At 42.1% G+C, this 18,163-nt stretch overlaps 2 long non-coding RNA genes across 4 annotated transcripts; both read left to right on the plus strand.

Moving 5' to 3' along the window:
• Positions 1-1,857: 1,857 nt before the first annotated feature.
• Positions 1,858-3,211, plus strand: LOC120645148. Its single transcript, XR_005664155.1, has 3 exons — positions 1,858-2,244; positions 2,360-2,446; positions 2,558-3,211. It is a non-coding gene; the product is annotated as an uncharacterized LOC120645148 (long non-coding RNA).
• An 85-nt stretch (positions 3,212-3,296) lies between these two features.
• LOC120645147 lies at positions 3,297-6,055 on the plus strand. Of its 3 annotated transcripts, none has more exons than XR_005664153.1 (7): positions 3,297-3,366; positions 3,655-3,695; positions 3,776-3,921; positions 4,736-4,852; positions 5,066-5,137; positions 5,652-5,690; positions 5,764-6,055. It is a non-coding gene; the product is annotated as an uncharacterized LOC120645147 (long non-coding RNA). The 3 variants fall into 3 exon arrangements; XR_005664154.1 differs by having other exon boundaries at positions 3,322-3,366; positions 3,530-3,695; XR_005664152.1 differs by lacking the exon at positions 3,297-3,366 and having other exon boundaries at positions 3,373-3,695.
• The last annotated feature ends 12,108 nt before the right edge of the window (positions 6,056-18,163 follow it).

Here is an 18,163-nt window from a genome sequence, read left to right on the forward strand (position 1 = left end):
ATTTTAAGTGTGATGAATAAAACTTTATTCATATTCTAAATGATCGCCGATAAAAATAATTAATCTTCTATGGATGCAAATCAGCAGATGTAATGCAGGAGGAGAAATAAAATCTGCCCCCGGATGGCCCGGACATGAGTCGCTCGCCTAGGGAGCCATGGAGCGTAAAACGATGTCGTTCTGGTGTTGTTGCCACGCACAACGTCACGCATATTGACACAGTCCTTTTCCAAAATAAAAAAGTGCTAATTTTCATATTTTGGTTTTGGTATGTGTTATTGCTTTTCTGGAACTGCGGATGAGAAATTAGTAAAGAGTTGCTTATCTTATTGGTTGTATATTCTTTTCCTTTTATAGAATTTATTATATATGCATATTATTATCTTTTCTATTAATAATCTAATATTTTTAGTCATATTTGATATGGACTCTTTAGTTAAATCTAAGCCATCATAAAATCTGATGGTGCAAATCTTTCTCTTTTTTAGATTAACGTGGAAATTTCTAGACCTCTCTAGACCAATTGTTCGAGAGATCATGTTGAGAAACGACGGAGAACTCCTTTCGGCTAGAAAAAAAAACTGTGCAAGACAAACCTAATTATACCAATTGTTTTAAGGTTCTATTTATATATTGAGTCTGAGAATATAGGTGACAGAGTCGGTTTTGTACCGAGCAAAAGCTATGATGTACGTGAGAGTATATGTGATAGAAACGGATATGTCTTTATGATGTGACCTTTCTTTATTTTTTAAATCCTATCCATAAACGAAGCAGTATAGAGTCCTAGTCTGAGCAACCAAACTTTGTCTGCTTGATGTGACCTTGCCGAAACGAAGCATGCAACCTTTCCGAGTATAGACAGTTTAATGTCGCTAAAACAATGGAGTCCGACTCTAATAACAATAGGAAATATAAAAATTTTATTCAATGTGGATTTTTATGTGATATGGATTTTTTTATATGATATGAATTCTTAGAATAATATAGACCGTTAGATCTTCATAAAATCCAACGGTGTATATTTTTCTTTTTTTAGATTAACGTGGAAATTTCTAGACCCTCTCGGCGAACGTGGTGGCTTCTTTTAACACTATTGTATTAAGATAATAGATACAGTCGTTTCTATTTTGTAATTGGATCCTAAAAACTTGTTGAGATTAACAAACATAGCAGCCATTTTTCAAGTAGCACAAAAAGTGTGATTCATTATGCGCCAGTTTCTGTTGGCTAATTCTTTTAATTGTAATCTGATGAAAATTACCCTGAGCCCACATGTTCTCTCTTATCCTCTGCATGCGTATGGGTGTGGCACAGGAAGTTCATTCCTTGATCCAGCTAGCAACGACATCAAGACATCGATCGAGATGAACATGCAAACAAGGATGCTGTCTCTATCTGCAAGACGATCATACACACGCATCGTCGCATGGATAGGCCTCGGGGACCCAATGGCATCGGCGGCGCACGCCATGTCAGGTGTCGTCTGCAAATGTTGGCTTGCATGCAGATCGCCAAGGTTCCTCCCAACTGTAAGGGATCACAGATTCGATCTCCACACGAGAACAGTAGGATTTCTCTCAGCAAACACAACCGCCGCAACAACTAACTGTTTTTTTAGAAACATTCAGCACATGAAAAATATATTTTCCCCATTTTATTATTGTCATGCGCGCGCACAATGCATCTCTCTTGCAAACACTCGCAACAAGTAGCGGAAGCTCTTTATTTGACACGCACATTATTACAGTGAAACCGCTATGAATCTATCTATATATATACTATAAAAATCTATAATAATTAAAATATTTCTCACTAAATTTAGCCTCATACCCACCTCACAAACCCCCCTCGTCGAGGCTCACATGTACATGTAAGCGCACTCCTTCCCCTGCTCGGTCCCCTGTGCGCGGAGCGGCGGCAGGGCCGGCGCGGAGCCGCGGCAGGGCCGACGCGGGTGTGGGGCGGCAGCGGGGCCGCGCGGGGCCTGCGCGGAGCAGCAGCTGGGCCGGCATGGAGCGGCGGCGGGGCCGGCGCGGAGACGCGGCAGGGCCGACGCGGGTGTGGGGCGGCGTTGGGGCCTCGCTCCCTCCTTCCCTCCTCTTCCTCCTCCTCCGTCTGTCGGCCCCACGCGGCCACCACGCCGGATCCGCACGGTTGGTGGGAGCGCACGGCGGGAGCTGCGGGCGGAGCCGCGAGGCCGCGACTTCTCTTCCCCGCGCCGTCTCCCTCGTAGCGTTATCGGTGAGTCCCCTTCTGCCGCACCTTCTTTGCTCGTGAATCCCTCCACCACCTCAACCCTCTATCCACAGCCCCTCTCGCGCCTCCCCTCTTCTAAAGTATTGTGCAATCCATCCAGCTCCTCGTGGATGAAGCGATGTAGGCATGGAGGGCGTCCGCGAATGATGCGGCTAGATCTGCAATGGAGAACCTGGTGGCTGCACAGGTGAGGCGTCGATTTGCCTTCCTCGCTCGGGCGCCGCTTCCCGCGGTGCTGCCCCACCCGTCTTCTTCAGAGCTCGATGGCGACACACTGATGATTGATTTTGATGGATAGAAATTGGAGATGGCCCATCCCGTTGATTTTGATTTCCCTCTACTCTTCATGTTCCGGTATGATTGGTTTTGACGGATGGCTCACATCTTTAACTCTGGTCACAGGTTATACAAGAAAAACTGGATGGAGGTGGCCTCCCTATTATTGTTGGCGGCATGCATTTCTGTATGATGAAGTTCATCTTATATTTATTGACTGCACTATCTGATTTGTTGTCGTGCCTTTGCCCTTCAATATTCTAGGCCCTTATTAGCCCAATCACGAGTGCTAGGTTTGGGGGCACTATATTAAGTTATGAATTTCCGATTAACAAAGATTGTGATTCAGCTGGCTAAAATATTTCTCTTATTTCAGTCTAATACACGTAACCGTGTCGAAATATATGATTCTAATGCAGTTAATCAAATATTATAGGTTCATGTTGCTCTTAGGTCATTTAATTTGTTATCAGAAGTTTCTGTTTATTAATTAATCTTGACAATTTCTTGTGTGGACAGTTATATAAAAATCTGAAAAATGGTGCCACTGTGAGCTCAGGTTTCACGTTTAATTACTATAGCTTCAAAACAGATATTTTTCATTTGGTGTGGTCATTAAGATATATTTGTCATACCTATATATTTCATGGAGTGATGCCTCTCATATCTTTCAGGCTAAAACTTGATTAGTTCTTATTGATCAGATCAGCTTTGTATCCGTTCAACAATTAAACGTGATTAGTTCTTATTGATCAGATCAGCTTGATTAGTTCTTATTGATCAGATCAGCTTTGTATCCGTTCAACAATTATTAAAAGCTGCAGACAATAGGTAAAATCTGATCCATCTTTTACCTTTCTGGTGTATGTCACCAAGCTGATACTTCAGTGGTTCTGAAGTGAAGCATTTGCCTTTTCTTTTGGCCTTCGCAATTTGTTTTTTTAATTTCATACGATAGTTATTTTCCTTTTCACATGTTATCTAAAATTAATAGGAGACATGCTGGAATGGCATAATCTTGGCCTGGTGTTTAGAGAACCTTGTAATCTCATCTTTAGGCATATTTTGTAAAGAAAACTTTTTTGTTTGCCTTCTCAATTTGGTCTGATGGATGATCAGGCTGCCAGGCATTCCATCCCTTCTCCATTTAATAGGCCAAGGTGAGTCGTCTAGCATTTCTCTATTTTAATGATGAATCACCCAGGGTGTTGGAGGCTAACATAACACTGGAAAATTTTAGGGTTAAAGCATAGAGAAGAGGATGATATGGAGAACTGTTCGTATGTCATCCGGAAAAAGAGGGGAGATGAAAGAATATGATGCATAGCAGCGGAGATGTGCAAGTTTCATGGGCCACATAATGTTCTGTCGACCAGAAATGCAGAGGTTTGTTCCTCTCTTTATTTGTTCCAGCATTACCCTGTTCTCAATATTGTTCAGAAAATATATATTTACCGTCATCAAATTTTTTTTGGCTGGATAGATTTAATTTAGATTCCCTATTCTATGTCGAGGTACCATGTTCAAAAATTTTGTGGTGCAACTTGTACATCGAAATCAGTAGATGCATCTTTCGAGTTTCTGATATATGATCAGTCCCATGGAAAGCACTAAGAGCAGCTACATAATGTAGCAGCTTATACCTTTTCATTTTGTTCAACATGTGCATGTTTGTAGCATTTGCTTAATGAGAAGTTGTCTATCTTGATAACCAACCTTTTAGCTATATGTGTAGGGGATGTGTAACCACAAGAATGTCTATATGTACCTGATGATTCCGTCCTAAGTTTATCACTGCCAATCAGCCAACATATCGAATATAAATTGTTGGGAGGTTCATAATTCAACGTTTTCTTTTCTGTTCAGATCAGATTCTAACTTGATGACATACAAGTGAATCTGAAAATTTGAATGCACATGATACAAGGTTAAACTTAAGAAATATGCTGGAGCTTCCTATTCTATTCAAAGACTTTGCCTTCATATTTGTTTGTGGCATCTCGGTATGCAATATTGTTTAGTAAAATTCGATGTTCATTCCATTGAAGTAAAACCATTCACCAAAATAGTTTTGTAATGTTGTTTTAAGTCTCATTCTTGGTAGATCAATGAGCTTCTCTTAAAGTAACAATGGCCTTGATGGTAGGAGTACTGCTAGATTAATTTTTCTATAGTTGCTTATGTTAAATAAATTGTGCAGCTGGCATGCACCACAACTGTTTGGTCAATGCTTGGGAGGAAGAGGTCGGCAAGGGTGAAGCCAATGGCAAGGGTGGGTAGCAGGCAAGCGATGTACCGGTTGATCTGCTTGTATCAGGTTGTGCCCTTGCCACTCCTAAAGGCTCTACTGTTTGCAGGATCCACTGCTTTCTCACTTGAACAGAACACATGGCTGAGTTTGGGTCAAGCACTAGATCATTTGGCTAATTACAAAATTATCTTAGAAAGCATGACTTTGAATTCACATCCTTTGCAATCCTAAGAAGCTGGTATTTATCCTCCATGGCCAATAATCTGGTTAATGATGCAGGTTATTGATCCCACTCTCAATGAGACGTTCCACTTAACTCAGGAGCATAAGAGAAAGTTGTTTCAATTGCAGGTTATTCATCCCACTCACATGTCTGCAGTGTTGTTTCAATTGCAAAGCAATATTGATAAGAAAATACGTGGCAGGTTTATAAACTTCAAGCTAAAAAAAATTTCTTGTGTTGTTTGTCGATGAATTATATTACTACTAGATTCTTCTATTTTTCCTTCATAGGCTTATTGAGGACAGTTCAGTAATAGAACATGCCTGGTTTGATAAGAATTTTTTTTGGTGATTTAAGTAGCTGAACTTTTATATTTTATTCATCAAAACTACTACACACGGTTTCTTAGTATAAATGAAGCCCTAATTTATTTATAGAAAAATTCAGACATTGAACCCAGTCTATTTAAGGTTCAAGCATTTATAGAAAAACTACTACACCTGAATTAAGGTTCAGGGGGCACACTTTGCTGATGTGCAGATTCATAGCAAGGTTGTGAAATATGTAATTTTAAACCCAGTCTGTTTAAATCAAGTTCTCCCAATTATTTACATGGATTATTTTCCTGCCCCTATATTTCAGAATCTTACCCTATTGTCAAAGAGGTCTACCGTCTAATAGGTATGCTATCAAACATATTAGTTTCTAATTCCAGCTTTTGAATTAGTTTCTAATTTCTGTATTGGATATCCAGAGCAATATTTTTCAGATGTCATGGCAAGGAGGGGCCAAGGTTTGGTGCTACTACCAGGATATCATATTAGATTGTAATTTCAATGAGATCATGTAGTGTGATGTGAGAAATGTCTTCTTCATCCATTGCCATGGATGGATGGCAGACCAAAAGGCAGTACTCGTGGGGTTGTAGCACTTTTATAATGTTCTATCCAATTCAAGCTTTTAAATTTATTACTTTGTGAGAAACCAAACTATCGAGTTGTACTCACATTTTCTTATCCCAAAGAAGAAACCAAGTTGAACAAGGTTCCTCTTCTCTGTCACTTAAACGTACATTTGTTGATTGTTATGTGCGCGGAATTGTTGGATGGACACAACACACAACCTTATTAAAGATACATATAATATAATGTGTAGATGAAAATAATTATGATATGGATTATGATTTAAGCCAAATTGTTGGTTAATTAATCTAAATATTTAGTTTCTTATGTTGTTTATATAATTGTCACATATCAATCACTGCTTTAAATATAAAGAGGTTATTTTCTGAAATTTTTAAAATATGTACATGTCGTATGTTGATCTATGCTAGAAATCTCTTAATTTTAAAACATGTGCGTGCCGCACATGGGCACTACTAGTGCGATCATATGATGCAGCAACAGATGCCGAGGCTGAAGTCGCCTCCCTTGGGGTGTAACACCACAGGTGTTAATCACCTGTAATTAAATTAATCACGGCCATTAGTTCTAGAAATCATGAGACAAATCACTAAACCAAAATTTGTTCTAGTCAGCTGGGCCAGACCGGTCTGACCGGTCGGGGCAACCGGTCTGACCGGTTGAAGCTGGGTCAACCGTTTTGTTTTGGCCCACATCATTTAAACCTCTCTCTCTCCCTCACCAGATCACGCCCTCACCCAGCTCCCCCACTCTCTCCCGAGCTGCCCCTCTCACCCCAAACCCAAAAATCCAAATCCCCATTCCCACTTGATCCAAGGCCGGGGAAAGCTTCAAGTCGGTGGAGGATCTTCTCCATGTGCTACTTCCCGGGGTGAAGTGGAGTCCAAGTTTTTTGTGGGGAAGAGGCTCATTCAAGGTAAACAAGCTAGGGTTGGTTCGATCTCCTTTTCTAGGTGATTATAAGTGAATCCCTTTGGTCAAACACCTCTAATTGTATCCATGAACTAAAGCCTAGAAGGGATTTAGAATTTGGTGGGCTAGTTAACTCATCCAAGGTATTTACCTAGGGTTGGGTGAATCCATCTTTTTAGAAGGTTTTAGTCGAATTTCTTGCTTCAAGATCATCTTTATGCATCTCTGAACTTGGGCCTAGAAAGGATTTGGAATTGGTGGGCTAGTTTAGCCGCGACATGGAGTCCAGTTTTTGATCTGGGTAGGACCTGTCTGACTGGTCGGAGGGACCGGTCTGACTTGTGGCGTGGTTGGATTAAATAGGACCGGTCTGACTGGTATTGGGTACCGGTCTGACCGGTGGGGCATGGGCTGAGCAGAGTTAATCAGTGGTAGTTAGTGCGTATGGTAGAAATTAATTTGGTTATTAGTTACCTATGGATTTTATAAATCATGCATGCATTTCTCATGTCATATGCATATGCATACGTGTAGCAGCTGTGGCGGAGGAGGTGGTGTACGAAGTGGTTGCGGAGCCACAGGATCCCCAGGGGCAAGCCCCGTAGCTGGAGGTTCACGAGGAGTCGGCCCAAGGCCCGGCTAACCCTAGTGCTGAGCAGCAGACTCAAGGCAAGCCCCGGTGCATGTCTTGTTATTTTAAATTATGACACCTGTATGTATGTATTTATTACTTGTCTATTACATTTCAGGAGTTAATTGGAACCCTAGTTGCATGATCCCTAGGTTTCCTTGAGTTATACTAGTATGTATGGGACGATGAAAGTGCAATGTTTAATGGTTTCCGGTAGAAGACGCGTGATCTCTTGTCACTCGCGAGATATAGGATATTTAGAAGTCGAGTAATTTCCAATTACTCGCGAGATATAAGATATATTCATATTCCAGTACATGAGTTGTTGAATTTGATATGGAATGAATGGAGAATTGAGACTAGACGGGAAATGATGAGGATATATAGGTGTGGCAGCAGGACAGAGTTCCTGGGTGTCTTAGTCCCGTCTGTGTCGGTTAAGGACCGTACCGTTGTTGGCCCTGCTGATCATGTTTGAATTATACTAACCGCATGCCGGGAGTAGGAGGTAGTCGAAACCGGTAAGCCGAGTACTGCCTCACCTTGAAAGTACAGGACTCCATCTCACCTCCTGGGGTAGTTGAGTAGTCGCGGAGAAATGGGGATGCATGTGTTTACTTTTGGGGATCTCACGTTGAGCTCGGCTGACCATATGATGGTGGGGCAGTCCTGTAGTTCGAGAAGAAGAGGGGAATGGTTGGTGCGTGTGGTCCGACGGGGCTTATGCGTGCCATGTTGGTTAGGTCCACCTTGCAAGGTTAAATCGGATCGATTCGCCGTCAGTCGCTCTCGGATATGAGCACCTTGATCACTGCGTCACATCGTAGTGTTATGGTTGAACGATAAGTATATATATCTGATGATGAGTACATTGAATTATTATTTATTGATTTACCATGCCTGCTATAGTTGGATTATGCAAATGCTTAGATTATGGTTAATTTACATAGAATCTGATGCTAAAATAATGAAAGAAGGAATTACTTTAGTCGCTTTTTCTGCAAAATAACCACCAGTCAAATGCTTTGCATGTCTAGACATATGGGCTAAGTATACCCACTGGTCGGGTAAGTCTTGCTGAGTATTAGTTGGTCAGGGTTTGTTGCCACCAAGTTTTATTTCAGGGCATCCGGACGTGGACTTTTGTCCCTGTTGCGTTAAGTTCATCCGCCGGGACGCAGAGGGATGGGAGGTCACGGGACCAGATAGTTAGATTAGGAGGTCGCGGGGTTGCACTTGTGCAGGTCTGCATGTGCAGCCTGTCTGTTTTGTTAGACCGGTCTGACCGGTCCGTGGACCGGTCTGACTGGTAGTTTCGGTTGGAATCTCATGCAGGCAGGTCTGACCGGTTGGAATAATCGGTCTGACCGGTGGTCCAGGGGCTGAACACTAAGGTAGTTGTAGGTCCTTTTTTTCTGTTGAACTTGGCCACTCTTTTGTAAAGTTTGTAAAATTATGTTAATTTAAGTAAGTTATGTAAGCTATATGTAGGTATTTGAACTCGGTTTGTAAAAACCCTTGTATGGCGGTTGTCACTTCTCTCTATATTTTCAAGTATTTGTCGTGCTTGTACCATCTGCGCCCGCCTTTGCGTGGGACTACCGGTGTTGTTTCGATCGGGCCGTGGGTTGAGAAAGGACCGTCAAATTAAATTATTAAGCTAATGCGCCCGATGTATTCAAATGACGGCCATTACACTTAATTTAGAGTTTTAATTTGGCGGTTCCGTCACATGGGTAGCCTTGATTCACGCACCAGGTCCTGCAACTAGGTGTTGGGGGCACCCTCAACGCAGATATCATAGGAGGCGACTGAGGGACACACTTCCCCTGCGATCCAGCAGGCATCATCACCACATCAGTAAGTTGAATTGGTTACAAGATTTGTGCTACTTTGAAGAAAAGCGGTGATTGGTTACCAGCAAAGATGATGAGAGCGATGATGGTTGCGGCGATGAGGAGGACCTTGCAGACTGCACAAGGAAACACACTGGCCATCCTCCTCCTTTGGTTCTTGATGTCTTAGACGTTTGTGGAGTTAACTGTGGGACACAGCTATTGCTTGTACTGAATAGTGGAGTAGATGGATCGAGGTGAGAGCGCGTGGGTGTGTATATATAGTCATGATACATGCAAATAATTTTAAGGCCTACATTTTTAAGAAGGTGTTAATCTTTAAAAGGTTAAACTGGCAGCTATCTATTACCTGCTAATGTCGGATAGTCATGATATGCAAATAATTGTAAGGCCTATATTTTTAAGAAGGTATTAATCTTTAAAAGGTTAAACTGGCAGCAATCTATTACCTGCTAATGTCTGAGACATTTAACGCCCTAGAATATAGTCTGCCGGTTCCCATTAGAGATGGTAAAGCTCTGCTGCATCTATGGCTTTTGGGCAGAAGATGTGCTGATATGGAGTTTATTTCCATGTGATACTCTGTACTTTGCACTGTACTGCCAGCCATCTAACAAGCAGGACGTCAAATGGACTTGAGATTTGCTAGGTTTGGTTTGGCAAATAAAAAAAAGTTTGCTTGGCTTGAGTGACGACCATGGTTGAAAGCATGCAAAATAAGAAATTTTCATTCGAAGGTTTAATAACATAAACGAGCTCAGGCCCAAAATATAAATAATTTTGGTATCCGTGTTGGTCAAACTTTACTATTTTTTTTAAAGAATCTTTACTAGTTTTGGCCATTGGTATATATGTAAGGATTGTTAGTTAGCTTGATAGAATATTGACATGTACCTCTAGAGATGAAGTTAAGAGTTTAGCATAAAACATTCCCTTTGTGGATTATTGGAGGGGACTGATAGGTAAATGAACTACATTCCCCATAATCTCTTCCACTCACCTCCAATCCACAAGGGTAATAGGGATTGGATTAAATGGAGAATTTTCATTATCCGACAAATTTTAATTGGATGCCCGTTAATCGGTCCAAAGGTAAGGAGCACCGGTAGTTGTCCCTGATAACTTTCCTTAGGTTTATACAACTGATTTTTTAAAAAAATATTTATTATTACTCCTTTATGGACACTCAATGTATATATACGCGCTTGGCTATTATATACTGATTTATGATACAAATCCCTACTTCACATGTTTTGATCACAGCGGTACACAATGATTTTTTTTCGCCTGGGCATATGAATGATGGTCTAGCTTTTGGATTCATAATCATTAGTGTTTTTTTCGTTCTGCATATAAGGTTGTGTGCCACCTAGGAAAATTAAAGTTAACGTTCTTGAAATTAATAAAACTTTCCTTCTTGAAAAAAAATATACATCACACACTGTGAGACCAGATTGAAAAAGATAAGGGATGTGAAAAATTAAAACTGACAGCGACGCAAGCAGATAAATTATTTCATCATGTCATACAAATGGTCGATACTGATCATCATCTCGTTTTGTGGCTAGCCAAGCAAGTTAGCCGGATCGGAGTTGCAGAGGCAGACCTCGCCTTCGAGGTAGCCTCCCGGGAGGCCTGCCTTCCGGCAGCAGGTGTTGCACAACCGGATGGTGGGGTTTCTGTGGTAGCACTCCGCCCCTGGGTACCGCACGCAGGGCCGGCTCTGGGGGAGGGGGACCGCCGGGATATATAAGAGGTGCGACCGCCGGGGGCCCACCGAGCTAGGGGGCCCAAGATTATACATGTAACTAGTAGTATTAGTATAGGTAATTAATTGAAAGCTCATTATGCCAAATGCTCAAACCAACCTTCCTGAGCAGCCGATGAACATGACTACATGAGGGAGGCTGCTCCCAGGTTTTGCAGGGTACCGTCGCTTGGTTTTCTGCCGCCGACCGCCACAAGACGCAAGTGCGAGATGCCGAGACCCTGCCCTGCGTGTGCATCCCTACAGACTGCGACAAGCAAATCGTCAAGAGGAGAGTACTAGAGAGACAATGCAGCGATCTCATCTGATTCTTCTCTGCAGCGCAGTCTCAGCGAGCAGCGAGCGGCGACGGGCAAGGCAGCAACACCATCACAGCAACAACCATGATCGATTGACGATTAGTACTTTCGCAATGTTTTTCTTATTTTCTCAACACTCAACAATTATAGGAATGTTACCGGCCCTTATATATTGTTTTATTAGTACTTTCTCAACATGCAACACGGAATGTTTTATTATTCATACTATATACTGTGATTTTGACACTAGAAATTTATTAAACGGGCCCTTATCTTCTTCGTCGCCCGGGGGCCCTTAAAATTATAGAGCCGGCCCTGACCGCACACCTGGGTACCGCACGCCCGGCGGAGATGACAGCACCGCCGCTTGCCCTGCATCATGCCCAGACAGCCAAGCTCGGGTTAGGTTAGACAGATGAGTAGGGGACAAGGATTATCGATCGAAGAGATGATGCTGAGTATAATCACCGGCGGAGAAGGAGAGGAGGTTGGCGACGACGGCGACGATGAGACCATCTTGTGACACAGCTAGAAAAAAAGGCTAATAGTACCAGTCGGGAACCCCTATTTAGTACCGGGCACCCGACCGGTACCGGTTGACGGGTACTAAATGAGACGTCATTTAGTACCGGCCAAAATGCCTGGTATTAATTTTTTTTTGAGATCACACAGTATAACTCCGACACTCACAATGCACGCACACTCACACCCCTATGAACACACGTACGTAAACCCTACCCATATGAGCATCTTCGAAGACTGAGCCGGCAAATCTTCGAGATTGACGAAGTCACCACATGTGCCTCGCTGTCGACGGGAACGTCGCCTACCACTGAATGCACAACAGTCGATAACACAGATCGGTACTAAATGACTTTGAGCCCAAAAAATAAAGAAAAAAATTGACAAACCCTCGGGAGGCCCGCAAATCACCCTCGGGAGGCTCGACGAGGGCGGTGAGGGTTCGCCTGGTCTCTGGCCGTGATGCGCACAAGGGGGGTGGGGTGCTGATTTGATTTGAGGGGTGATTTGCAAAAGTAGGGATTAGGATGGAATGAGGTGGGGGGTTTAAGTGCTGAAACTATCCACTTCTACCCATAGCCCTCGGATGAGGATCCTGTGGTATTGATTGTAGTTTCCAAAGTTTCTACAAGAGGGTTGGTTTCCATAGGATATGGTGTCTTTTTTGTTCTTCATGTAAGGTGTGTGCCACGTAGGCAAAGGTAACGTTCTTGAAATTAATAAAACTTTCCTTTTTTTCGACACGAGGATCCATCTCATTTCCATTTCAACAACGGAAATATCAGAGCACACAGTAGGATAAAACTTTCCTTCTTCAGAAAAAAATCTACACCACACACAGTGAGACCAGGTTGAAAAGATAAGGGATGTGAAAAATTAAAACTTTTACTTCAAAAAAAAGAAAAATTAAAACTGACAGCAACGCAAGCCGATAAATTATTTCATCATGTCATACAAATGGTCGATACTGATCATCATCTCGTTTTGTTGCAGATGCAGACCTCGCCTTTGACGTAGCCTCCCGGGAGGCCAGCCTTCCCGCAGCAGGTCTCGCACTCCGGGACGGTGGGGCTGGAGTGGTAGCACTCCGCCCCTGGGACTGGGAGCATGTCCGGCGGATACGACACCTCCGCTTGCCCTGCATCATCAGCATGCCCAGACAGCCGATCTCGTGTCAGTTTAGACAGATGAGTAGGGGAGAAGCTAAGGATCGGAAGAGACGATGCTGAGTATAATCACCGGCGGAGAAGGAGAGGAGGTTGGCGACGACGGCGACGGCGACGATGAGGGCCATCCTGCAGACGGCTGAAAGGGACTTGGTGGCCATTTCTTCGACGCCGCTCTAGCTTTGGGACTCAAGGTGTCCTTGTGTGATTTGGCTCGATGTGAAGCCTGATGAGTTTAATTTATAGCCAGCGTCCTGCTGACACGCATGCTTCTAGGTTATCTAATATGGAATGGTAGTGAGTATCATATGGATTACATACTTTTTTTTTTACACTGCAACGTTGTCTAAATGCCAATTTTTAGCAGGGAGGTTACAGCTCTATCAATAATGGTAATTATGGACTACCACTTATTCACGCCACTAATCTAGACGAGACTAGCTATATATAGATTGACCGGTCCTCGCAAAGATCAGGACTGAACGTAGGCACAGACAGATGGTGACATTTTCTTCCTGCAACCGTAGTTAATTACAGTCTAATTCATGGTATACTATGCCAAAATTCAGCATATCTTCAGCACAAAAGCCTATCTTTTTTTATGAGACAACTACAATGCCAAAATTCAGCAGGAAGGTTAATTACAGTCTTTTTTTTTTTGATGAAACAGGAGGGGTAATCCCCTACTGGTTATATATTAAAAGAAAAAGGAACAAACCAGGTTCAAATAGGAAGATTTAAGAAACCCAAAAAGATACAAAAAAGATGAAAAAGATTACACAAGGGCTTCTAGCCATAAGGACATCTGATTTTTGTATCTAGCTTTTGCTCATAGGATAACTAAGGCAAATTCTGATTTGAAATGACGAAGGCAGGCTGCTTGTGACGGTAGAATACCCCTGAAGATTAAATCATTTCGTTGCATCCAGATACACCAGCTCATTACAATGATAACGTCCATGAAGAAGGGCACGTTTAATTGATCTCTGAACTGCTCAAGGGTGACAAAAGGATTGGAATTCCCAACAAAAAGATTAATGGATGCCCAGCAATTATGTGCAAATGGACAGTGCAAGAAGAGATGCTCCAGAGTCTCCTCGGTTGGAGTATTGCAGTGCACACAGTTGTAGTCAGGCAATTCCATGTTTCTCCTTCTCAGTAATTCTCTAGTACTGAGGCGATCTTTTAGAAGAAGCCAGAAAAAAACCTTATGCTTGTTTTGGCAAGCAGATTTCCATAGCCAAATAAAAGCAGCATGTACCAATCTATGACCTGTTAGATGAATGTATGCCTTTGCCGATGAGAAAAAAGGGGATCCCCAAATATAAGCCCAGATATCTGCCTCAGAGTTAATCTGCAAGCTATTGAGTTTACCTGCAAGGTCAGTTAGTTGTAAATAAGCTGCATCTGACAATGGAAGATGGAACAAAGCACTGGGGCCAAATGCATCAATAGCTCCTCTAACAGTGATGTGAGGTTTCTTTGCAAACGAAAATAGTTCTGGATATTGGATCTTGGGTACAGAATTTAACCATAGGTCATCCCAGAGGTAACAGCTGGCACTATCTTTAATGTGTACCATGGCCATGCCTTTATAAGAATCCAAAAGTTTAAGATTATCTCTCCACCAAAAAGAGTCTTTTTTCCTGATACCAGTCAGAGAACCATTGTTATAATAGCTTTCCCAAATGAGGTTTACCCATGGAATATCAGCTCTATTGAAGAACTTATGTAAGTTCTTAAGCAGGAGTGCTTCGTTTTGAGTTCTAAGATTTAGCACACCTAAACCACCTTCTTTTTTAGGTAGGCAGACAGTTTCCCAGGCAGCACTAGGTGGCTTCTTGGCATTGATATCAGCTCCTCTCCACAAGCAATGTTTTATGTATTTGTCGATCTGCTTAATAACAGTTTTATGCAGTTTGAATGTACTCATATAGTACATAGGTAGAGCTGTAAAGATAGCATTTGTCAGTTCCAATCGCCCAGCTTGCGAGAGAAAGGTTGAGGTGCAAACCAGCCTTCTTTCACATCTGCTCACCAGGGGCATAAATTCAACAATTTTTGGCTTATTGAGACCAAGAGGAAGACCAAGGTAAGTGAATGGCAGAGAGCCCAAAATACATCCAAATGACTGTGCAAGCACATTTGCTGATTCTTCAGATAAATTAATGGGTACCATCATGGATTTAGAAAAGTTAACCTTCAGACCTGTGGAAGAAGAGAAGCTTTGCAGCAGACATTTAAGATGATTTAGCTGAATTGAGCAGGCCTCCATTATGATCAAAGTATCATCTGCATACTGAATAATTAGGAAATCTTGTGAGTGTAGAAGGGGTATGGGAAGCTGTAGATGTCCCAGGCTTTTTTTCCTGATTTATCAAACTTTGCAAGAGGTCTGCTGCAAGCACAAAAAGCAGAGGTGATAATGGATCCCCTTGCCTAACCCCTCTTTTACAATGTATAGTTTTTCCTGGGACACCATTTAGTAAAACTGATGAAGTGCCTGAAGAAAAATTGAGTTCTATCCACTTTAACCATTTTGGACCAAATCCTTTATGTTTCATGACAGAAATCATGGCTTGATGTTCTACTTTATCAAAAGCTTTTTCAAAGTCCAGTTTGAGTATAATAAGCTCCTTTCTGGATTGCTGACAAAGATAAACATATTCCAAAGCCCAAGCAAGGCAGTCCTGGATGGTCCTGGACTGAATGAAGCCATACTGATTTTTATGGATGATCGACTGAATTACTCTACCCGGGGGGAAGAAACGCCCCACCGTTTTTTCATTAAGAGAAAGCCACACCGGCTTACCCGGGTAGAGAAACCCCCCGAACCCTGGCCCATGCCCGTGAGGGCCAAGCCTTACGGCGAGCACAGCGAGGGTTTTTTTTTTTCTCTCAGCAGCCTGAAATTCGCTTCTGATGAGAATCGAACTCAGGATCTGCTGAGAGCGCGACGCTACCGGGCCGGGCTAGCCATCTCAACCGCCCGGCCTTTCGCAATGATCGACTGAATTACTGCCTGCAATCTATTAGCTAGTAGCTTGGTGATAATTTTCATTGATGTGTTCAGGAGTGAAATAGGCCTGAAATCATTTGGCTTCATAGCTCCATCCAACTTGGGTATCAAAGCTATGTGAGAGCCATTTATACTTTGTAAACAGATCTCCTCATCAAAGAAAGCCTGGCACAGATTATAGAAATCAAATTTGATTATGGGCCAGCATTTCTTCACAAAATCAGTATTAAAACCATCTGAGCCGGGGGACTTGTCTGCAGGGAGGTGTTTTATAACAAAATCAATTTCCTCAGTAGAAAAAGAAACTTCCAAACAGCCCAAATGAGAAGAAGCTTGGAGAAGAGAATGCAGATCTAGTGACATGGAACCAAATTCAGATACACCTAGTCTTTCCTTGAAAGATTCCCAAAGAATGTCTGCCTTCTCATAATGATTAGAATGTTGGTTTCCTGCAGAATCTTCTATAAAAGTAATCAAGTTTTTTCTATGTCTGATAGTAGCATTAGCATGAAAGAACTTGGTACCAGCATCACCATCTTTAACCCATTTAATAGTGCCCCCTTGCTTCCAGTAGATTCTCTGCAAATTGTAAAGATGATGTAGCTTCTCTTCAAGTAAGCTTCTGAATCTCCTGAAATATTCAGGAAGACTAGAATGAGCTTAACATTGGCAATATTGGATTTGAGACTAGAGAGATGTGACTGCCAAGCCTTTATAACCCTTCTGAGGTTTTTAAATTTGGCTGAAATTAGTTTTGCTTTATCAGAGTGTGGAGTAGGGAGGTTCCATCCATGCTGGACAATATCCATAAAATGTTCATGCTCCATTAGGTAGTTTTCAAATCTGAAGATGGCACTTTTGGGGATAGAAGTATCAATTTTGATCAAGCAAGGAACATGGTCCGAGGTCTCCATACATAAAGTTGACACTGAGGTAGCAGGGAAGGAGGTGGTCCAAACATTAGAAGTAAAAAACCAATCCAGCCTCTCAAGCAAGGGTGGGTTTTGCTTGTTCGACCAACTGAACTGTCTGCCAAGTAAAGGAAGCTCAACTAAACCCAGAGCACTGATGGCCTCATTAAATAGAAAAACTTCATGAATGTCACCTCCCGGGCGATTACGATTATCCAGAGAACGCATGAGATTAAAGTCACCAACAAGAAGCCAATGCACATCATCAGGCATTTGAATATTCTTAAGCCAGTTCGTGAAAAGGACCTTGCCATCCGGTGTACAAGGAGCGTATATGTTTGTGAGCACCCAATTCATAGCATTATGATTAGAGGAGAATTCAACAGAAAGACCGAATTCATTGCTGAAAGCAAGGTGGCCTTGAAATAAGTGTGGTTTCCAAATAGTAACAACACCACCAGAAGCACCAATCGAAGGGAGGAATTCAAAGCATCAAAACCCCGCGGACAAAAATTCTTAATGAATTGTAGATCAAAAGATTCCTTCTTGGTTTCTTGTAGACAAATAATGTCACACCCTGATTCGTTGATTTTATCACGAATGGCATTCCATTTTTTGTCAGAGTTGAGCCCTCTAACATTCCAACAAAGAATTTTCCATGAACGAAAGGATGATGTATTATCCATTAAAATATGAAAAGGGAATGTTCAAAAGACTGACATAAACAAGATGCCAGCAAAACATGACTTGAACAGGATGATTAGGAGAGAGGGTTATTAACTTCAGAGAAACATTACAGGCAAGGATAAATGAAAAGTTCCAGGAAGAGGTCCTTAAAAGACATAACATAAAAGGAGCAATGTTCCAGCAAAATGAGCCCACTTCTTTGACAAACTTAAAACAAATTCTAAAGGTTTCACTTTCCAGTCTTCTTGTTATCCTTCTTGGAGTCATCAACATTCTTGTCATCCTTTGATGGTTTTTTTTTCTGTGCCTTTTTCCCACCAGGGGCAGGCACTGAAGGTTTCTTCTTCTTGTGTAATGCCACTTCAATGAGATCCTTCTCATCCAATTTGCAGAAAGTAGCTCCCAAGTTTTTTATGACAGAAGGAGAAAGATTTGGTGGCTCCACAGTACAACCCAGACA

This window comes from Panicum virgatum, chromosome 8K, assembly GCF_016808335.1.
Source record: "Panicum virgatum strain AP13 chromosome 8K, P.virgatum_v5, whole genome shotgun sequence".
In the NCBI taxonomy this organism is placed as follows: domain Eukaryota; kingdom Viridiplantae; phylum Streptophyta; class Magnoliopsida; order Poales; family Poaceae; genus Panicum; species Panicum virgatum.